Source organism: Artemia sp. Qi Xiang Cuo, chromosome 1, assembly GCF_049724085.1.
Source record: "Artemia sp. Qi Xiang Cuo chromosome 1, ASM4972408v1, whole genome shotgun sequence".
Lineage (NCBI taxonomy): Eukaryota > Metazoa > Arthropoda > Branchiopoda > Anostraca > Artemiidae > Artemia > Artemia sp. Qi Xiang Cuo.
Genome location: NC_142794.1, coordinates 69806468 through 69830167, shown reverse-complemented (window position 1 = coordinate 69830167; position 23700 = coordinate 69806468). Strand labels below are relative to the sequence as shown.

Genomic DNA, 23700 nt, shown 5'->3' with positions numbered 1-23700 from the left:
TATGGGTTCGGTCCAAATGGAAAGCGAGTAGAATTATTCATTGTTTTTGTTGCCTAAGAGTTTATAGCAACTGTGAAATATTTTAGGGCTTGGAAGATAAAAAGCTTGCGTGCATTATGTTCCTTTTGCTTCAATGTAGGCCTATAATTATTTTTTTATTGTTTTTTTTTTAGACCAGGGCACTTCGTATGGAAGGAGTTGTCGTAGAAACTTTGAAAGGACCTCATTCGATTGGAAATTGTGCCCTGAGCTGTGGATAATTATGGGCAAAGCGATATGGGCGTAATGTATTATTTATTTTTTTATTTTTTTTTAGACCAAGGCACTGGGTACAGAAGGAATTGTCGTAGAAACTTCGGAAAACAAAAAATCGATCTAAATTTAGCGATCAAAATTTAGGCAAATTAAGGCATCTATTTTCTTCAGCACTAAAGAAAGGGCCAGTAATTATGCCTTTGGAGATGTCAAATCCCATACAGCCCTCAGGGCAAGGGCTGTAAGTTAGGCAATTCGTTCATTGCTTACATATAGTATAAGTTATTAAGAAAGGTATGAATGTTTGATCTTTACTTTCCAAAAAGACAAAGGATATTCAGATGAGCCTCTCAGAGAATGTTGAGGGGAGTGTTGAGTTAAATCAAAACACATTATGTATATACGGGTTGCCAAAAGGGCGTAATTCAGGAATGACTGAGTATATTAATTTGAAATTTAAAGAAATGATAAGAGAGATGATCAATCGACCAAAAGAGAATATTTGCAGGCTACTAATATTACTACAACCACCAGCACTACTACTGCTATCATACTACTATACTACTAAAACCACCAGCACTACTACTGCTATCATTACTACCACTATTACCACTAAAACTACTGCCTCTGCAGCGAGTACTACCAAGGTTAAGGATATTAAAATGAACATCTGAGGAAAAGTTTAGGGGAAAGTAGCTAAATCAAAACATAACATGTGCATACAGGTTGCTGATACGGATGTATCAGCAATACTTTTGGAATGGCTTACTGTATCAAGAGGAAACTTCTGGGGCATCATGAGTGGGATGTCCAACTGGCAACATGTGCCTGCTACTACTGCTCTTAATACTGCTGCTACTACTTTCCTACTAGTACTGCCCCTACTACTACGATTCTAGTACAATCAAGGCTACACGTATGAAGGTGAAAATTTGACAGAATACTGAGGGAAATTTGAACCAAATCAAAACACACTATGTGTATGCAGATTGTCAAAAGGGTATATCTGGAGTCGATTTGGGTATTAAGTTGGAACTTTCAGAGAATGCTTATAGAAGAAGATGCATTGACAAAAAGGTAATATGTGCATGCCACTGCTAACACTTACGACCTATACCACTCCTACTTTTGCTAATACTACTGCTACTACTACTAAACTACTTTAACTACTACTTCAATTGCAACTGCTTGTAAGGCTAAGAACATTTAGGAGAAAAGATTATCAGAAGGGAGTCAAAAGGGCGTATAAGTCGTGTTTTTAGAAAAATTCTCCCTGCCAAGGGGGAACGTCCGGGGCCTCGTGAAGGAGGCATTCACCGGACCAATAGGTAATATGTGCATTGTACTACCGTTATTATTACTGCTGTTAGTACTGTTACTACTATTATTAATACAACGCTAATACTGCTACTACTTCTCCCACTACCATCACAACTACTTTTCGTGATCTTTGGACTATTTTTTGAACAAATGGCTCAAATTTTGATTGGATGTGTTTGGGGAAATGATCGATGTAGGGGTGGGGCTTGTTGTCCTCCAATCACTTTTGGCTATAAATAAATAAACAATATATTGTGCCAACATCATTCTTTACTTAGGTAGCGCTAGTGCGCTGCCTATGATAATATAGAAAAAGAAGAATAAAATTTCAAACAAGGTGAATAAATGTTTAGGCGGAAGGAGTGCGGTGAACTTCATCAGCCTTGTTGGCATGACTTTTTGTAATTATCGCGCATCTTATAGACGGTGAAAGCTGGGTTATATTTCTTTGTTGATAGTGTATAATTACTATGCAAAATAGACACGAGATCACGAATTATACATTAGATTAAATAATGGGTTAGTTGAATTATTTTAGATTATGTATTCGAATCTAAAAATTGAAAGAGAAGAGAAGTATAAGGATAAGAGAAATTAAATTCATGGTAGCACATAGAGGCTTTTATGGTCAATATCCGTAGGTGTGTCACCGATCTTACTAAGATGAATCATAACTATTTACAAAAAAGAGATGAAAATCAAGTAAAGAATAATCAGCCTTCTTGAGAGGAGAGGTTCTTCTTAGGAATGCCAGCCCTCCTAGTGACATGAATTAAATAAAAATCGGCTCGAAAAATAAATGTAAAGAAAATAAGAATTGTAAATTACATGAAAATGCTTTATGTAAGGGGATTTTTCTGGACAAGGGAATAAAGTTTAAATTTTCAGATGAAGAAATATGAAAGGACAGTAAAATATAAGTAGTTTTGGCCAAAAAACACAATTCTCTATGTTTTTTCGAGCATTTGGGGCTAATTATTATGACTTCTTGGATAGAGTAAAAAGAAAAAAATCTGAAAAAAATTTAAGTCTCGGGAGGGAAATTTTAAGCCTTAGGAGGGGCCCACCTTTCTACACTTGGTTTTGACCCGGTAGGGTAGTTTGTCTTTAAATCTTTAATCTCCCAGTGTTTTACGTTTTTGTATATAATGTAGTGAGAAGTTGCCGACACAGCACTTCTTACACATTAAAAGGGATGCTGCACCTTCTGAAGTTGTTTGGTTCCGTATGTTTTTAGTTTATATATATTTTTTTTTCACCAAGTTTCGTTTTTTTATTTGGACCCTGCTACTACCAAACAGGGTATAACTATATTTGAAAGTCCTTTTCATTGAATGTTGAAGTCGCGGTTTTTCTAACTTTTAAGGATGCTTATGGTTGTTTAAGTTTTCACTTTACCAATTCAAACAATCAGATTAAATTTCCACCGCCCTCGCCCTAAGTACTTCAAAGATTTTTGGTCCTGACGTGTATATAGAGAAAGGCTCAGATAGTCATTAATATCACCATTGGACAAGCGTATTTATCTCCAGGCTTAATCTTTTTCTAATCAACTTTTTCATCCTATAGACTGGTAAGCATATGGATTGGTTTATCTGGATATAAAAACTCGATAGCTGGAATTATGAGAAGAAAATTGAGGTGAAAAAGGCAAGTGTAACTTCTGATGGGAGTAATCTGCATCTTGCAAGGAAAGGAAACGATAGATTCAGCAATTTTGTAAATTATAGAGTACAAGAACATCACAGACAAATTCCAAGTGACAGACTTCAAATTAGAGAGGCCGCGGAACATTGCTAGCGGATATTTTTCAATTTTTCTGTTGGCTGTCCGTTGAAACTGCTGAGTTTTCATAACTAATTATTGGCATAATCTAATTTAACGAATAATAAAAACAGTAGTCACGCAAGGAAATTCACAATGTTTAATTGCGATTTGACGAGAAAGATGGTATTAGGTAGTCACGAGCTTATAAGCACATTTTATGGAAAGACTACAAGAGGTTAGAACTTGCAAACTAAGCCAAAAAAATAGAAAAAAGTATTTAACCTGAAGTTAACAGATGGTTGTTTTGAATTGTAAGAAAGGTAAAGACCTCCATGTCTCTTCCTTGAGAATAAAAAAGTCATTGATCACTTAGCATCCAACATTTTAATGTAACACAGACTTCTATGAAACCAATAGCTTCCAGTCCATTTAGGTGACTCCCCCTCCCCAACCCAGTACTTATTAACTAAATTTAGCTAAAAGTCACTCTTTTCATCGGAATACTCAATTTTTAGTTCACATTCAGATGAACCCTTCTGTAATGTGGTATTTGCGCTTAGAAACAAAACTTCTTTCTCGAGTAGTACACCCTTCTCCCTTCAAAATGTCGCTCTTACAGTCTCCCGAAAATTTTGTCCGAGTCAAGGAATGTTGGAACATGTTTAAAAAGGGTTGCCTGAAACTAGAGATTGAACTTAAAAGAAAAGAATGCTTTTTTCCCAAATGAAAGTGAAGAGTAGTGCTGGGTTGAAATTATTTTAGAGGACAGGAATTATAGCCAGCTTGTGATTGCGAGGGCTACCTTGCATTAGTCTGGTGTGAAAAGACGTTTAAAAGTAAAAATTTATTCATAACGTAACGTAAATAACCGCTTAGTATATACATTATTTTTTACGAAGCATGAAAGCCGCTTAAGCCATCTCCTGATAGTCTTCTTTTTGCCTTCATTCTTTTTTCTTTTGCGGGTAGGGTTCCTTGATGGTCAATATTTTATTATCACTAAAAGCTCTCCTATTTAGGAATGTGATTTTTTTCAAATATACCATACTTATGCACGAAAAAAGCTTTGTTTCACATTATTGACTCCATATTATCAGATATGTCTATCTCAAATTGTATGTTTAACATTGACTTTAAAAGCTTTTGTTTTTATATGCACAAACGAAACTGTCGTCCATTTTGGTCTCTTTTGGTGCTACGATCTTAATGCTATTTACTCTTTTTATACCCTCCAAATTAGCAAGGGAGTGTGGTATTTGCAAAGTACATATTTCCGGTAGTGTTATTATTTAATGACTGTTTATCCGATCCGTATATGGGCTAAAGTTGAGACTGAAGAAGAAGTTGGCAACACGGTATTTTTTAGGAACTTATATATCCCCTGGAAAACACGAAATACCTACCACCTGAAATAAAGCCCATTCTATTAATTTATTAAACTCTTATTCGGGCTGTTTCTTTTTTCTTCTTTTTTTTTACCTAACTTAACAACTTTGAATATCTTGTAATTCACCAGGATTCGATCAAAGACTTGATCAAATGATAAGGAAAAAGTTTTGTCCGGGCGTAGAAACACGTTCATCACACTGAAGTTGAAATGCTTAGTAGCACTTCAACAAATCTATTATAATTATTATTTTCAACAGTTTGTTAGATTGTGGAAACATGTTATTCATTCCACGTACGAGCCACTAAAGGAGGGAATATAGGATGTTTTTTCTTTGTGAACATCAGAAACCTCCTTAAACCAATGAATGTTTAGGATTTATCGTCGAAGTATTATTTCTGCTTTCTGTTCAAAAAACCTGAGATTATTTTGCAACTGAAACTAGGACTCCGTATATGTAGGGGAAAAACTATAAGAGAAGATATACCGTCTAAAAATGTAAGTTAACTGCTCCGAAGCCATTTATACTTGAGCCCCAAAACCAATGGAAACTCAAATTTAAGGTTTATTAGGCTACTAATGTTGAATTTAAGACAATGTTGTTTTATGTGATTGAGGACAGGAAATTATGTTGGCCAACTTTGACCCTAAGATGTTTTTATCAAAAAACCTTGATGATTTTAATATTCAAAATAATTAGGCCTAAATATACCTTTTCATGGAAAGGCATCAGGACACTTGATCCATTTCTAGAATTTTTACTTTTCGTCACATGTAGGAATTGAAGTTTTTTACGTAGACCAGGCCTACATTCTTTTCTGAAAATCTATACCCGCTGTATTATTTATAATTGTCACGTAAACGGTTTTTTTGCGTTTTTGTAGGTTCGATTTTTGATCTTATAAGCAGATATAGTAAAAAAAAGCGTTTAGGAAAAAGTTTAGATATTTAATCTGTAGTTTTATGACCAAAACGAAAGTGTATATCAGATAGACCCCGGCGCCGCGCCGGCGGATCGACCGAACGCCGCCGACGAGAGGCCCGGTCGAACGCCGCCGACGAGTGGCCCGGTCGAACGCCGCCGACGTGTCGTAACGCCGGCGCGCCCCCGCTGGCAGAGGCGGCGGCGTTCGGTCGAGTTCAAATTAATTTTGCGGCGATTCTTTAGTGCGTCAACCGCAAAGTCGGAGCTTTTCCTTCTCGTGTGGTTTAGTATTTCGATTTGCCTGATTAGAAATCAAGCAGGGCTTGCACTATCCCTGAATTTTCGGGTCATTTTATCATTTTTAAATGATAATACCTCATTTTTTTTTATTGAAAGCAGGGATGTCAAAGAGATATTTATTTTTTTCATTTAAAGCGGATATGGAAAAAAATACTATTAAATTCCCTGGGAAACCATTGAAATATTTTGATAGACCCAGGGCCCCCCATTGGGACTTGTTCATTGTCTTGGGTATTTTGCGATTTCTCACAGGCTACTGGCCTAATTTGGCTTTTGCGTGTGCTCCCTTTTAATTAGATTCTTTGGATCCTATTGAATGCCACGGTGAATCTATGACTCAGTTTTCCAATACTTTGAGGTATATGTGAATAATTTCGACATTTTTTGTTGTTGTCTTTTTACCCCTTTACTCATACCCCCAATTTTTTTTTTCAAGGAACACTAAGCTGTTTAACGTTATTTTGCGTGTTTGTTTGAACCATATAGTGACTTAGTTAATTATGAGTAAATTATTTTTCTAATGAAAACTGAGACGGTATCCTATCAAGGTGGTATCCAAAGGGGGGGGGGGTAGGGGGGGTATTACATTTAAATGATAATATCTCAACATTTTTTTTATTGAAAGCAGGGATCCCAAGAAGTAAATTTTTTTTAATTTAAAGCAGAGACAGCATCCTATCAAGGTGGTATCCAGAAAAGGGGGGGGGGTAGTGAGCTATTATATTTGAATGATAATACCTCGTTTTTTTAAAGCGGGGGTGCCAATAAGTTAAATTTTTTTTTTTTATTTAAAGCAGAGACGGTATCCTATCAAGATGGTATCCAGAGGGGGGAGGGGGACGGGCATAGGGAATTATTATATTTAAGTGATAGTACCTTGATTTTTTTTATTGAAAGTAGGGATGCCAAAAAGTTGAAAAGTTGACAAAAATTAACAAGATTTTGTTAGTTATACTTGATACAGCACTTGCATGGTTTTATCGTCCAAAGGGAAACGACCATATGCGTTCAACCCGTTTTTTTATTGATGAAACGGGTTTACTTTGAAAGCATTCATTCATAAGCACAAGGCAGAATCACCCTAAAACGAATTGGTGTGACGAAAGTGATATCGACATCCCCACCTAACGTAGCGCTCGAGTGACAATGGCGCCGTTGGTCCAGTGCCCAAGTTACATTAAAAGGCCAGGTCATAATAAAAGCTTTCAATTTGGAAGGTTCAAGGAGGAGTCTTTGACAGTCTTATGACCTCAGGGTACTAGATGTTGCAAAGTTCTTAAGTATCTACAGTGGTTTAAAAACTCGATCACCTCACAAATTATTACCAAAAACATGCACAAATAAACAAATGTAACATTTGGAATATTATAACACTTTTTTCAAAGCTTTGAAGAAAAGCGAAAAAGGCTAAATACCCCTAACTACGCTTGAAAGCTATTTTAAAAAGAAACTCTTTGGTGATTTCCATGGATATCACCATGCAGAAGCTTTGAGCCTGGGTGGGGATCAAAGAGGAGTCTTTGAGTATTTTAACCCCAGCTGACTTATTGTTTCAACTTTCTTAAATTTGGTAATTTTTGTGAGCATTTGGAAACCAAAGCTTAAACTCAATAACTGATGCTAAGTGTCCTAAGATTTTGCTGGGATTAAAAGTGACGAACCAGGATGAAAATTTTAACATCTTCCTGGAGCACCTTCAGTCTGCATATTGTTTCATTTAATTACATTTAAAATGGATGAGCTTTTAATTTTTTACCTAAAAAAATAACTGGCACTTCATTTTTCTTCATACCGAATAAACCATTAAGTGTTTTTTGTTTCATTGTAATTGAAGTGTTCTCATTTGAAGTGTTCATCATGTATTTTTCAATTTGATAAATTTACTCCTTTTAGATGCAGTTTATAATTTGACTGATATTGGGTATTTATCAGTTTATAATTTGGAATGAATCCCCAAAAGAAAAAATAAATAATATCCAAAAGAGCAGCCAAAAACAATAAAAAAGCAGCAGTTCAGCCTTAGCATACATGACATATATTCTTTAAAAAAGCCAAAAAAACTTTAAAATGCATTTTTTTTTTAAATTGTTATTAAAAATTAGTTTTTAATACAAGAAGGCTTTTAAGTAATCCAAAAGAGCAAAAAAAAAAAACAATAAATATCAAAGTCGCTTATTTAAACTATTTTAAAGGTGACAAAATAGATATAGGCAAAGGGCATTATGAAAAAATTAAGCTTCTAAGTTCAAAGTTATATTCAAAGTTTTTACCCAGATAACTGACGAATTTTTTGAAACAGTATTCGAAGTTTTGAACGCAGTAATGCTCGATGAAAAAAACTACTAATTTTGATAATTATTTTTGTTAAGAATACATAGCTAATAGATAATTCAACCACTCGTATTATGCAAAGGTTCTGAAACGCCACAGTCATTTCGTTTCTACCAGATTTCTACTTTTCTTGATGAATAACGAAAAAGACCAGTTTCCAGCCAGCGACTGGTGAAGTTTTGAACTCATGAATAGGCTCGAATCTGTTGTAAATTTAAGCTGTGATTTGAGAAAGACTGACGAAAACATTAATGTTTGCGGTCAACAGTGATCGCGCCGGTGGCACGCCACCGATATCTTACCGGCGGAGCGCCGCCGGCATAATAACGGCGGCGCGGCGCGCGGTTTTTGGCCCCGCCACCGCCGGGCGTCCCTCCTCGGCGCGGCGCCGGGGTCTAACATCAGACACATTTTTCAAATTAATTTTTTGTGATCCTAATAAATTTAAGATAGTAACTAAAGGGATGCTTTTTAGTAAGTATGAATTTTAAGTGTTTTTTTTTTTATTTTTTTTTTATTTAAGGATATTGGTAGATATTTATTTAATGAAAATAAATTTAATATTTATTTAAAGTAAATTTAATGAAAATGTTAAGGTGTAAGGTTTGTGGTGCTGTTTGGGGAGTGTGATATAGACAGGTTTTTTTTTTATTGTTTTGTTATGTTAGTGTATTTTTGCCACCCCCTTGGACAAGTTCTTACTTCTTGGGATGACCGCTAAACTAATGTTAAATTGTTTGTTTGTTTAGAATAAATCTTTCTCTCTCCAAAAAAATAGGGCTCTATTGAATATTCATCCACAGGGTGCATTTGTGGAAGTATATTGTTTTCTTAAATTGTAGGGGTTACCAATAGGTATTGGACGTACTGGAACATCTGATAACATAAAAAGAGGACTTGGTCAGATTGGCCTCTGAAAGGCTTAAATACTGCTGAGACTGGCAGCTACTAAAACACGAAGGGCGGTAAAATGAAGTCTGGTAGTTTGAACTGCTTGACCAGAAACTCACACAACTATCTACATCTTAAGAAATCAGAAATTCAGTTTCTAGTGAAGAAGACCTCTACATTCATTTATACAATCGCTGGTAGTAGCAGATGCCAAATTATAAAACGTCTTTAAAAGCGTATAGTTTCATTCGAAGGTGTAGTTGTCTTTGGGAATCAACCGATTATTAATTTTTAAATTTTTGCTAACAAAGTACTTCGTCAAGTTTTGTTTATATGTTTTGCTTATTTATTTTGACAAATTCAACATGTAGTACAGGCAAACTGTACTGTACAGGCAACTGTAAACTGTCAACTGTAAACTGTACAGTTTTTTTTTGCTTTTAGTGTCAATTTTTTCGGTTTTTTTTATAAAAAAATGAACTGTCGGTAAATATTCGTTTTTCTGTATATGAAGTATCATCCCGATGTAAAATGAAAAGTTGAGCCCGAAAATGAAAGCAAATTTGATGCACAATGTACCAGAAAAAAGTTATAATCATCAATATCTGATTTGCCCTTCTCATCGTTGTGACCTCTTTTTCACCATACTATCAGAAGGCAACTATTCTGACATAAAATGATGAGCTGAGCCCAAAAATCAAATTAACCTGATATAATGTCTACTCGAAAACCCGTTTCATATTCATCAATATGCACTTTTTATTTTCATTTGACATGTTTCTTTCACCATTTATTGTCCACCAACTCGTCGATTGTTGGTAAAAACAAATTGTAACAGAAATGGTTTTTACTCCAAGTTTGTAGAGGAAAAATAGCTGAACAACATATTCAGAGTTGCACATTCCAGGTCCACGCAAAACTAGTTTTGTTGCGTATCGTGTCACTTTTCTCACTTTCCTAACAAAAAAATTAGGTTCCGGTAATTGTTTGTTTTTCTTGAAGTGAATTATTATTTCAATGTAAAAAGACGAGATGAGTGAGAAAATGGAGTAAATTTTGGTGTATGGTATATAAAAAAATTTCATAATAATTAATATGAGATTTTTACGCTTCTCGTCGTCGTGACACCCCATTTTTTTTTACCAGACCATCTTTCGCTGGGTAAATTGTCGATTTTGAGATCTAATAATTAGTTAGCCTGAATCTGATCGTCGATGGCTCCATCTAGACTTGGTCGTTAATTTTCATCTCTTGTGTTACTTTGCATATCAAACAGTTCGTGGTAACGAACTGTAAATAAGGAGCAAAATTAACTTAAAACAAACAGAAATTATTCCGTATATGAAAGGTTCTGTCCCCTCCTCAGCGCCTCACTCTTTACGCTAAAGTTTGACTTTCTCACAATTCTATTTTTTAAACAATAAAAAACTTGAGCGTAAAGAGCGAGGCGTTGAGGAGGGGACAGCCCCTTTCATATACGGAATAATTTCAGTTCGTTTTAAGTTTTGACGTCGTTCCTTACTTTAAGTTAAAAAAACTTGTTTTTTTTTATTTAATAAACCAGACAGATCCAATTGCAATATACACGGTTCTTCATATGTTGACAAAAGTTTCGTCTTTATAAAATTAAATAAAAAACAAGTTTTATTTTAACTGAAACTAAGGAGCGACATTAAAACTTAAAAACGAACAGCAATTTTTCCGTATATGAAAGGGGCTGTCCCCTCCTCAACGCCTCGCTTTTGACGCTAAAGTTTTTTATTATTTTAAAAAGTAGAGTGGTGAAAAAGAATCAAACTTTAGCGTAAAGAGCGAAGCGCTGAGGAGGGGAAAGCCCTTTTCATATACGGATTAAATGTTGTTAATTTTAAGTTTAATGCCGCTCTTTACTTCCAGTTAAAAAAAACTTGTTTTTTATTTAATTTTTGAACGTTTTTCAACTAATGTAGGTTCGATTTTGGCTCACCGTGCATGGAAAATTAAAACGCAATTTGTATATTAATTTTGGCAGATCTATTTTGAATATGAAGGGTCTCCCCCTCTTCAATACCTTTCTCTTTACGCTAAAGCTGTTAGCACTTTTAAAAAACCTTCCTATTTTAATTAAACAGCCCCTGTGTTTGAATTTTAGTAAACAGTCAAACTTTAGCGTAAAGAATAAGGTATTGAGGAAGGGGCAGCCCTTCATATATGGCATACATTCTGTTCATTTTTCAAATAATGCTGGGAAATCTGACTCACCCTCTATGAAAAATACCCTTGCCCCTCACGGAAAACTCCTCCGTGGAAATTTTATCCAACGTAAAGTGCACCCCCTCCGTCAAATTCCCTCCAGACAGCTCCTTCCTCGCTGAGAATCCTCCCCCCTCTCTATAACTGAAACATTCTTCTTAGGTTTTTTTATTGGAATAAGACGTTAATCTCTAATCGGTTTCTTGATCACTCCAGAAAAGCCGCCGTCCGTAAAAATTCTTTTCTAGAAAACAAAACGCGCGGAAAAAAGCCCCTGGATAATTCCTCCAGAACATCTCCATATAAAAAATTTGGCAAAGAGAATGTAAGACAATTAAAAAGAATTTCGTATAGTAATTCTGTCAAAACCCCCCTGTTTAACATTTCCCCTAGAATATTCACTCATCAGAAATATCCCTCCCAAAGGAAGATTCTTCCCTTAGAAATCCACCCCAAGCACAACCCCGCGTCCCAAAAGAAGAATAAAAATGGCTCTATACTTCCCAATAACAAATACTATGTGTAAACAATGGGCAACGTTCAAAAATTGCAACCCTTCCCCCGGGGACTGTGGCGGGTCATTTTATACCTAAGGACATAGTCATTATATTTTTGACTATGCTGAACAAAATGGCTATCTCAAAATTTTGATCCGATGACTTTGGGAAACATATAAGCGTAGGAGGGGGCTTAGGTGCCCTCCAGTTTTTTTGGTCACTTACAAAGGGAACTAGAACTTTTGACTTCCGTTCGAATAATCCCCCTCGCAATATTTTTGGACTACTGGGTCGATACGATTACCCCTGAAAAAAAAGAAAACACGCATCCGTGATCTTTTTTCTGGCAGAAAAAAAAATCCACATTTTTCCACATAGGAGTTTTAAAGCTCCACAATAGGGTTATCTGATAAGCTAAATCTGATGGTGGGATTTTCCTTAAGATTCTATTACTTTTTGGGGTGTTTTCCGCTTTTTTCGAAGATAAGGCAAATATTCTCAGGCTTGTATCTTTTGATGGGTAAAACTAAATTTGATGAAATTTATATATTCTACATCAACATGAAAATTTGATTCTTTTGATGTATCTATTGGTATCAAAATTGGTGTCTGTTTTTTAGAGTTTCGGTTACTATTGAGCCGGGTCGCTCCTTACTTACAGTTCGTTACAAAAAACTGTTTGATGAGATTAAACCATTTCAAATGCTAGAAGATTCCCGTTTACATCATTCGTAGTCAAGAATTTTATTTTTAAGTTGAACAGAACGCATACACTATACAGGTTCAGTTGGATATTGAAAATGATAGTCAACAGATTTTTGCGACAGCTGAATCGTAAGTTTGTAAAAAAATTTCTCTTTTGCTATTTTAGATACATTTTCTTAATGTTTAATATACAAATATTGAACGCCTGATAGATTTAATAAAATACAATCTTCCTTTTGAAAAATTTTACCCCCCCCCCCCGAAAAAAAGCCTTCTATTGAGACAAAATTTAGCTATAGACTATGAACAAGGTTGGTGAATAGAAGATTGAAACGGAAGTGACCCCAAAAATATGATTTATAAAATAAATTGTATCTTATTGCCTATAAGGGGGGGGGGGTTAAGGGCTATCATTTTAAAATGATAATGCCTCAATTTTTTTAATTAAACGCAGGGATGCCAAAAAGCTATTTTTTTTCACTTAAGTTGGAGACGGAAGAAAACGATATCAAATTCCCTGGGAAACCATAGAAATATTTTGATAGGCCCAGGGTCCACCATTGGGGCTTGTTCATTGTCTTGGGTATTTTTGGATTTCTCATAGAATACTGGCCTAATTTGGCTTTTGTGTTTGCTCCCTTTTAATTAGAATTCTTAGATCCTTTTGAATGCCACGGCAAATCTATTATCTATTATTTCAACTATTATGCAAGGGTTCTGAAACGCTACAGCCATTTCGCTTCTATGAGATTTCTACTTCTCTTGATGAATAACGAAGAAGATCAGCGTCCAGTAGCGACTTGCGAAGCTTTTAACTCATGAATAGGGCCGAATCTGTAAATTCAAGGTGGGATTTGAGAAAGACTGATGAAAAGATTAATGTTTGCGTTTAACATTGATCACGTCGGCGGTGCGCCTCCGCTGCTATTTTTGGTCCCGCCGCCACAGGCGTTCCCTTATCGGCCCGGCGCCTGGGTTAGCTCCATCACCTGATGGGTTGGCCTAAAAAAAGTGATTGCAAGATGTTTATTAAAAAAATCTTTAGAACATGGTGTCCCTTTGCACGGTTTACACGCTGCAGCGCAAGCTAAGCCGTTTTTAAAGCAGCTATATCTCGTTGAGCAACATTTTAGTTGACAGGAGCACTTCACGATTTTCAGAAGCGGAGGAGGGGCTGATAGGACGTCAGTAGTCAATGGATAAGAGAAGTCATCTTTATTTTTACAACTCCATTCCTCGGCTTTAAGTTCAGAATCAGGATCTCCACTCCATACCTGAACTTGATAGAAAACTCTTTAACTGTGGAATTTAGCCGCATCGGAAGTTGGTGATAGCTGTTCTGGGTGGACGAACGTGCTAGCAGTAGTCACCTTCTTTTTAAAAACTTCCCTGCGGAGTTCATTCAGATTTCCCCCTTTTTATGAGCCATATATTATGAGCAGAGCGTCTTCTCCAGCAACCCTTACTACCTCTTTCGAAGCTGATTTCATGATGAAATCTGGAGCTGATGTACGAAAATCGGCATCTGTCATTAGCTTCTTCAGAGCAAGGCCTTTTCCCAAACTGTGAATCCGTGATATAGAGTCACAGCCTAAGATGGCGTGAGCAAAAATAATCAGATAGCATGTCTCTTGGCCCAGCTTCTCTTTCAATTTGTGAATATCTCATATTCAGGAAGCTTTGTTCGACTTTGGCTCAGGTGCAGAGAGTTGAAACACAAAATTAGCGACCAGGTTTCTAGACATGGAGTCAATGATTTTTAGGCCTAAATCTCTAGTAGAACCAATGTTGGCACATTCGTAAGCTGTCAGACCGCTGGTGATGTTTCTTAGTTGAAGATCCCCCATTAAAGGATGACACCCTTTTTCTAGGAAATCAGTAACGATCTGGGTATTTTTACAGTATATTAACTGCCTTGGCTCGGACGTTTCCTTATGTTGTTCACTAGTTCCATAGACAACATGTGACATACCCTCCATCAGAAGATTTAGTGCGGAGCAGACTGGTCGAGACAGAACCCATAAAAAGCCTTGAGCCTCTGTCATACCACTTCCATCGGTAAGATCACCAGCCGTTTTGAGACAACGTTTGAGCTCCTCCTCAATGACAAGATCCGTGGAGAGCCCACCCCAGAATCTAAGAGAACATTTGATCAAATGCATCCCATTCTGGAAGGCTTGATAAACGGCAGGAGGGGTTTCTTGGAGCTTGACCATTCGCTGGATGTAAAGCTGGCAGGATTTTGTGTAATTGTTGTGCCCAGATGCCGCCAGATAAGGTAGCATGTCAGAGGTGGATTTTAAGTGGAGATTCCATGACCCAGATCGTTCGGCTCTTAAGAAATTTTGCATTACGGATACCATATCGGAGTATTGGAACCACAGTTTCGAGGTTCTTTACTGGAGCAGTTCCAGTCTCTTTCTATCGATGAATCCCACTATTTTGTTTAAAACAGTCCTTTGATATAAATTTCCAAGAATTTTACTACATAAGGTTGGACACATTAGTTTACCATTTCAGACTGTAGATCTTTAGTTGAAATTATGACACAAACAAAAATGATCTCTTACCTTTAAGTATCAAGTCAATGGGAAAGGAGATTATTCGCAGTGAAACTTTTTTAGCTTGTTACGGGGCAGATACATCGAATGACTTTTTTGTATCTTTAGATGGCAAGATATCAAACACGGGCATTAACGTGACTTAATGAATGATTACTCAGGGTAATTTTCAATTGTGACTTTTTAGCTAACGCCTTTATCCGGGAAATCACTTGGACAAAGCGTGGGACGAAACGTCGATATTATTTATTGCATATGAAGGCCATGAAAGTGGTGTAGTTGCCTTCTGTGCGTTACCTGGTCTTCTAAACGAGCCAACCATAATTCATCAGCCCACTTATTTTTTTTTTACCAACAATGGAGGAATTGGTGGACAATAAGTGCTGAAAGAAACATGTCAAATGAAAATTAAAAAAAAATGCATTTTGACGAATATGAAACGGGTTTTCTAGTAGACATTACATCAGGTTAATTTGATTTTGGGCTCAGCTCATCATTTTATGTCAGAATAGTTGCCTTCTGATAGTATGGTGAAAAAGAGGTTACGACGATGAGAAGGGTAAAATCACATATTGATGATTATGAAACTTTTTTCTGGTATATTGTACATGAAATTTGCTTTCATTTCTGGGCTCAGATCTTCATTTTACATCAGGACGGTACTTCATATACAGAAAAACGAACATTTACCGATAGTTAAATTTTTTTAGAAAAAACTGAAAAAATTGACACCAAAAGCAAAAATAAACTAGTTTTGCGTTGACCTAAAATGTGTAACTTTGGGTACGTTATTAAGCTTTTTTTTCTACAATATGGTATAAAAATCATTTCTGTTGCAATTTGTTTGGGGTCGACCAATATTTTTGGCTAGTTTGCCTGCACTAATAGTAACATTGAACAGAATGTGGTATTGTCCTGTCAACTTTATAATTTCGAAACAACTAAGAAAATAATCTATGATTAAAATCTTAGAACTAAGAACTAATATTAAAAAAATCTTAGTTCTAGTTGTGAATAAACCAGTGGTTCCCAGCCAATTGTGAGCCATGTCCCACCTAAACATTTTTAAGATTCTGAGGCCCCCCTCGTGATATTTAAATTTTTTTAGTCAAAATCTTACGTGGATTCACCCGAGGGAAGCTGAAAAGACCCTTATCTTGGTATCTTTTTTCGGATTGTCCTCTAGACATATTTTGTACTAATGAAAAATATTGTCTGAATGTGCAATGTATAACGTCATTGCAATGCTATCATTATCTTTAACGCTCTTTAATTGCATTTGAATGTGAAGTCATTCATATGAACTTTTTTCCAAAATTAAAGCTCTAAAGTATAGTTAGGCGAAGGGTGCACGTCTTGCCAATGACTTACCAAAATATTGCCATGCCCTACGTTGGAAGTCACAGGAATAATCTTAAGATGAGTCCTGGGACAAAAAAATGTTTCTATTTTGAGAAAAGCAACTTAAAAGTTTCTTATTAGGCTATTTTATTATAAACAGACGGAAATACAAGGCATTCACATCGGGGAAACCATAAACATACCTTTGATAATTGGACGAAGCATTAATCAGATTTACCGTTTTATTCATAGGAGTCAACAAACTTGATCCAATTTTCTTGGTGGCAAAACATCCCAATTTTCATGCATTTCAGATAACAGCCTAGCATAAAATTTCAAAGAAACAGCTGAATGTATTAACTTATCATAAATATTAGATATGATAAAGATAGAGGAATCACAATCAAGAAGAGTAAAAAGATTTGAATAAAGTCTAAAAAAAGTCAGATTTAAAGTTGTTTGACCCAGCTGATCAATGGGTTCTCTGAGTGATATATACCTTAAGCACAGTGGGGTTCTACAGCTTTTATTGGCAAACCATTGAGAGTGTAAAGTCATTTCAGAAATTTAATTTAGCCTCTCTCTTCACAAGCGCTCAAACACCAGGGGTTTTGGTAGCTAACATATAAATTTGCGTTTAACCCAGTAAGCAGCTCTAGGTGGCACTACTTCAGTTGCAAAGGATAGCTCTTTATCACTCCAACTGCTTTTAGGAACTAAAAGTATACACACATGACATGGCTAATTATGGCTGAATAATGACCAGACTAAATTCCTCAGCCATCCGAAGGTAAAAGTACGTTTGTAACATTTTCATTACCCTGAGAAAGATATTTTCTTAACTTACTTGTCTTTTGTAACTTGCACAATTCTGGATCCAGGACTGCTGGATTTAAATACCCCCCCCCCCTAAAAAAGTACCTATTTCTCAATTATAAACGTATATTAAGGAAATAAGAAATACTTTTCGATATTTCATCTCCCACCTGAAAAATGACTCAACCTAAAGGTTTTTTCTTGCACCTGAAATAAATTCAAAATCGTGCATTAGCTGAGACTCTCTAACAGTCACTGCAATGCCATTAAATAGAATAAACAAAAACTAAAAATGTTTTCAGTTTTCAAAAACTAAAAATGAAGAAAGACACTAAACCTTAAAATGGGCAACATAATACTGTATATGTGAGTGGCTACCTCGTCCTCAACCCCTCTCTATTTGCGCCAGAGTTCTCTAAGGCTTTAAAATATTTTTTCTTTCAATCCAACGGCCCTAGCAGGCATTATTAAAGAATTGGGACAAAAATACAAATTTAGCAAAAACAAGGGAGGAAGGATTAAATGGTGGACAGCCGTCTTCATACACAAAATTATTTCAGTTCGTTTTTAAATTTTAATATCGCTCTTACTTTCATTTGGATTTTTTTTTATTTTCAATTTAATTATCTGTTCGTTTTAATAACATACCCAGTACTGCTCTAAATTCAGGGAGGGCTACCTTTTCCTCAAACACGACTCTATATCAAAAAGTAACCTTAGCACAATGATGCTTCGAAGGAAAAGACCTTATTTGGTCTATTTACTCTCAAAACAAAGCATGACCAAAATTAACTACGGCTCCGCAATAAGAGAGGAGCTATCGTACCCTCGGCACTCTTACAGCGCGCATCGGATGTTCTGTTGGACATAGAACATCCAACTTTCTATATCCAATATATACATATATATATATATATATATATATATATATATATATATATATATATATATATATATATATATATATATATATATATATATATATATATATATATATATATATATATATATATATATATATATATATATATATATATATATATATATATATATATATATATATATATATATATATATATATATATATATATATATTTATATATATATATATATATATATATATATATATATATATATATATATATATATATATATATATGACGCAGCTGATTAATTGTGACGAATTAAAGAGAATAAATTTGTATAAAAACCACGGATAGTTTTTGGCTTCAATCTCAGGAATCTGAAACAAGTAGAACCAAGCCGGATCAGTTTTTGTCCAGTAATTTTCACGTCAAACGAGACGGATCTATTAGTCTAAAGTGTGGGCTGTACATTTAGAAGATGAATAGGACTGTATTTCATATACCCCGCCTTCAAAAAAATGAAAATAGCCGAAACGAGAAAGGAATCTAATTACTAAAAGGACGAAACTGGTGTGAGACTGATATTATAATTGTATCCTATTATTGTCCAGTCATCCTAATCTAGGGTTGTTTCAAAAAAAGGTATCAATTATATTCTGAAAAAACTGTTAGACCGATTATAAATTTCATATTCTGACTTTATGAAGGGAAAGGCTTAATTTTTCTTTTGTTTAAAGAGAGTACGATGGGAGGAATTTTCCACTTTTAAGAGACATTGACTTTGCCATGGTGGGTTTGTGTGCCTCCCTTTGAAAAATGCAATAATTGTTGTTAAATTGTCGTTTTTTGTTGAATAATGGATAAAAGGGAGATTTTTTTAGGGGACTATGTCCCCAACCCAAAATGGTTGGTACCCGACTACCGTCTTCGTCCCAGTTGGATGATGTAAAAGTTGCTGGTTTCTGCGAATGTATGAAAGGAAGCATTCCCAGTGGAAGGTCAACCTTCACTAGATTGCTGGTCAACTGCTATTTCAGGTGATAATTTGATTTGCTGTCATAAGCATACTGCTTCATAGGCACCATTTAATGTCCCATTATTTTTATTGTTATTTTTTTCGTTGATTATCAGTTTATGACTTTCCAATAGGTTCTACACTGATCAAACCAAATTGTCGCTCATTTCAGGATATTATTCACATTTTCTTCATTTTATTTAGAACTTTGAGTGTACTAGGCCCTCTAGCCGTCCCCTTCTTGCAAAGACGAAATAATTTTTTTTATATGTAAATCTTTTGTTTTTGATAGCTAAATGGAATCCCAGGACCCAGCAAAGAGCATGACTAACTTTTATAAGTGGAAACTGGTGCTAAGGTCGGAAAAAAAAAATCACCTACACTGAACACTAGATGTATTAGATCCTTTTTACATTTTGTAAAGCTTCGTAATTGTTTTTTTTTTTTTTTTTAACTGAGATGTACAGGTTTGCTACAATATTAACTCAGCAAGCGTCAAAAAAATGTATTCTTAATTATTTCACTTGCATTATTCCGAATTGTCAAGCTTATCTTTATCATGCGTCTCATAGGCAGAGAAATATTGCTGCCAAAGTAAAGAACGAAGTGGGTTCTATGTGTCAGTAAAATTAGTGCTTTACTGAAATCGCTTTACTCCTAGCTTCAACAAATTGTATTCTTAGTTATTTAACTTACATTGTTATGGACTGTCAGTCTTATCTTAATCTTGTATTTCATAGGCAGCGAAACAGTGCTGCCGAAGTAAAGAACGAAGTGGGTTCTATGTGCCAGAAAGATAAGTGCTTAACTGAAATCGTTTTACTCCTAGCTTCAACAAATTGTATTCTTAGTTATTTAACTTACATTGCTTTGGACTGTCAGTCTTATCTTAATCTTGTATTTCGTAGGCAGCGAAACAGTGCTACCAAAGTAAAGAACGAAGTGGGTCCTATGTGTCAGAAAAATCCCTATACCCCCCTCCCTGGGTACGGTCGTGCTTATAATAGAGTGTTTTGAGCCACCTATCCTCACAAACCGCTGCAAATTGGTGTTTTATGTCATTTTTTTTCTAAAAAATATTAATTTTTGCCCACGGGTGGGGGGGGGGGTAAAAATGACAGAGGATGCACATTCTAATAAAACCAACCGATATGACGTGGTCTAACGTCCCGCACGGAAGGTTGAAAGCCCCACATAACGCGCAATGATTATTCATAAATCGTCAGCTGATAATGACATTAATCTCACAGTTATTACACAGATTTTTGATGAATTTTCAGAAGATGATGAGTTAAAAAAAAATCATGTCACAGCGAGGGAGTATTTTCTGCCACTTTGTGCCCCCAAAGATCAATTTTTGTACAAAAAGGGTATAAATGCTGTGAAATGAAAATTCTAAGATAGCCAGTCAATTTTTCTTGGTCTAAAATCCTTAGTAAGAGGTTTTTAGCCCCCTTCAATTTAGAGAAATTGTTATACACTGTACAGACACGAAAGAGAAGTTTATCAAAAAAGTGAATAGGTATATTAAAACCTTGGACAAGCAGGAAATAGAGTCCTATAATAATTCAAACTATAAGTGGCCAGAAATTACTGTCAATGAATGCATGAAACCCAAAACGAATAGAAATCAAAATAGATAATCACATCAAACATAAAGATGACAAATACTGACATTGATAAAGGAATAAGTCCTAAAACGAGTTGAAGCTAAAATGAATAATCAAGTTAAACTTGAGGTGAACAGAAATTAATACAAAAAGGAACAGGGTTATTGCCCCCTCTAAACTTTCTAAGGGCTGCTGCTACTGCGTCATTAATGAAATATTAAAGACTAAATATATAAATATATGGTTGAATTTTATCAAAACATCAACAAAAAGGAAAAAAATAAAAACACTATAATAATAACGTATATGATTTTTATTAGGAAAGTAGGGCATGTTTTATTAGGAAAGTTGGGAAAGTAGGGTCTCCACAAAGGCTAAGGATATTAAGGTGAAAATTTTAGGGAATGCTTTGGGAATGCTGTACTTAATCAAAACACACTACGTGCATTCCAGCTGTCAAAAGGGCATACCAGCAATATATCAGGAAGGGCTAAGGGCATTAAGTTAAAAATTTAAGAGAGTCTTTAACTATCCAAAAGACACTATGTTCATACTACGACTATGACTCCGACTACTGCTGCTACGACCACTGCTACGGCTACAACTACTACTACTATCATGGTCAGTGGAGGACTATTCAGAGACTAATTAATTGGTCTTCTGTTTTCTGCTAACTACCCATGGGATTTTTTGGACCAAAGAGAACATACTACTTTTTTTAGGTCAGTTTTGTGTTTTCAAGTAAAAGAAAACTTTTTCTTGGCGAATTAATTTTAAAACCAATAGAGTTTAACACTTAGCTTTTTCCTAAAAGATTTTGTCAGTGGCACATACACAAGATACGAAGGTAGGGGACAGTAAAGATATGTGCCTTAGGGTTTTGAGAGGGGAGGTTGTAAATTTGTATATCCATCAAAAAAGGTGTAGGATTTGTAGAGAAAATGGTAATACACCGTAAAAACTGTGCAATTCCAGGTGGCCTTGAACTACAGCAAAATGGAAAAAAAAATAGTGTAAAATGAAAAACAATGTAAAAACACCGCAAAAACTAAGTGAATCCAGGTGATTTGGCCTCGACAGAAAACTTACCCAACTAAATTTTTATGCGAACCAGAAGACAGTCAATAGCTGTCTTGCAATTCTATGCGTGGCTTCTTTCCTCTCCTACATGATGTTTATTAATTTCCAAGTATTGGTTACGCTTCAAGTTTACATCCCTTATTAGATTTAATGAAGAATAAACGAAAATATTTTAATTGGCTTCTAAATTAGCAAGTGCTTTCATGTATACTCTTTTGCAGTCTTCAAACCTCCATCCAGATTCTTCTGACAGTTGAATACACATATGATAGATAAAGGCTTGTTTAAAATACATATTTTTATGATTTTATTATAGTTAATAACTAATGAGCCTATAACCATGCAACTATTAGATTCGTTCATCGGCGTGGCACTAATTTTCGAATATTCCCTAATAGCTCCTCAGGTATCTGCCAAGGGAGCTATAGGTCGAGCCTTTTTCTGAGATTTATAGTAAGCTAAAGGCTAGGTTTGAAGAATTTCAAAGAAAATTTATGACTCAGAAATACTTAATTACTTGCTAGTAAAAGTTATTTATCGTTTAAAACATGGGGTACCTGCAAAACCTGATATAATCTGTAGGTATAGCCCCTTTCCTCCAACTCATGATACGGTGACTAATCTAGTATTGGTCTGAGGTTTTTTGGGGCAAGGGCACACATTAAAAAGAAATGTAGGAATCCATGAAATAGCATGAAAACATTAAAAATGGGGAGGGGGAAATAATAAAAATTAAGTGATTTCAGGAGAGGGTAAAGGCCCCGAATCCAGGCACTGGACTGAGTCTAGCTAGCAAGGTCCTTGATGTTTCAAAATCTATATATACTGTAGATATAATTGCCTCGATAAAGTTATCGATATTCGAGTGAAATCCAGCATTGAAACTTTAATAGGAATTAGGAGTCATGAAGGCGATATTTGGGTGGAATGCTAAATAATGACAAATAATACAGAATATACACAGATAATTTCGTAAAGGTTATGAATTTTTTAGGGGAGGAAGTCTGAAGGCTCCTTATTCTAGCCAATTGGGCTTAGTATTTCTGACTTCTTGAAAATTCTCAAGAAATCGAAAAGGAATTTATGTTTAACGAATAAATTATCACGTGCTTAATGTGCTTTTCTGAAATTCTGTTAATTTGTCGAACTATTGACGTTGATCATATTTTTTTGTAGTATATGACTATTTTTATTTAAGCAAAGCTGCTAACTTTAAATAAGAGTCTATTAAAATTATTTCAACTGTAGTGAATCTCAATGACTTGTTTCTTTCATATCGTTGAACTTGCCTTTGAACTAACGGTTAAAGATAATTATTCATTTCAAGAAATCTTGAATCTTAATATACAAATTTTTGGTATTTTAAAGATAAAATAAATAATTTTTACCAGTCGCAGCTTTACAATTGAGATCATCTTTAATCAGCATCACTCAGTGAGTTACATTGAAGACCACACGGAATCAGACCATGCTAACATTTGCCCATTCATTTGCTTTTTGTGGGGGGGGGGCAGTAGGAGCAAAACTATCCAAATCCAAATACTTGTTTTTCACTCTGTTACATATCATAACGCAATACCTTATATCTTATATCAAACGTTTGCTGTTGTAACACAGGCCAGCTCATACAGATGTTTTTATGTTTTTTTGTTTTTTTTCTTACTCTTGAAAATGACCTGCGGTTTTTGGGAGCAAGGGCACACATTAAAAGAATATGAGTTAGCATGAAAACATTAAAAATTAGGGTAGGGAAAAATAATAAAATTAGGGGATTTCAGGAGAGGGTAAAGGCCCCAAATCC

The 23700-nt window shown here is 35.2% G+C and overlaps 1 protein-coding gene across 2 annotated transcripts in view; it reads right to left on the bottom strand.

The window, feature by feature from the left end:
* LOC148956663 (protein Wnt-4-like) overlaps positions 1 to 23700 on the bottom strand; it is a 313166-nt gene that overhangs the window by 182644 nt on the left and 106822 nt on the right. The gene's annotated exons all lie outside the window — the stretch shown is intronic.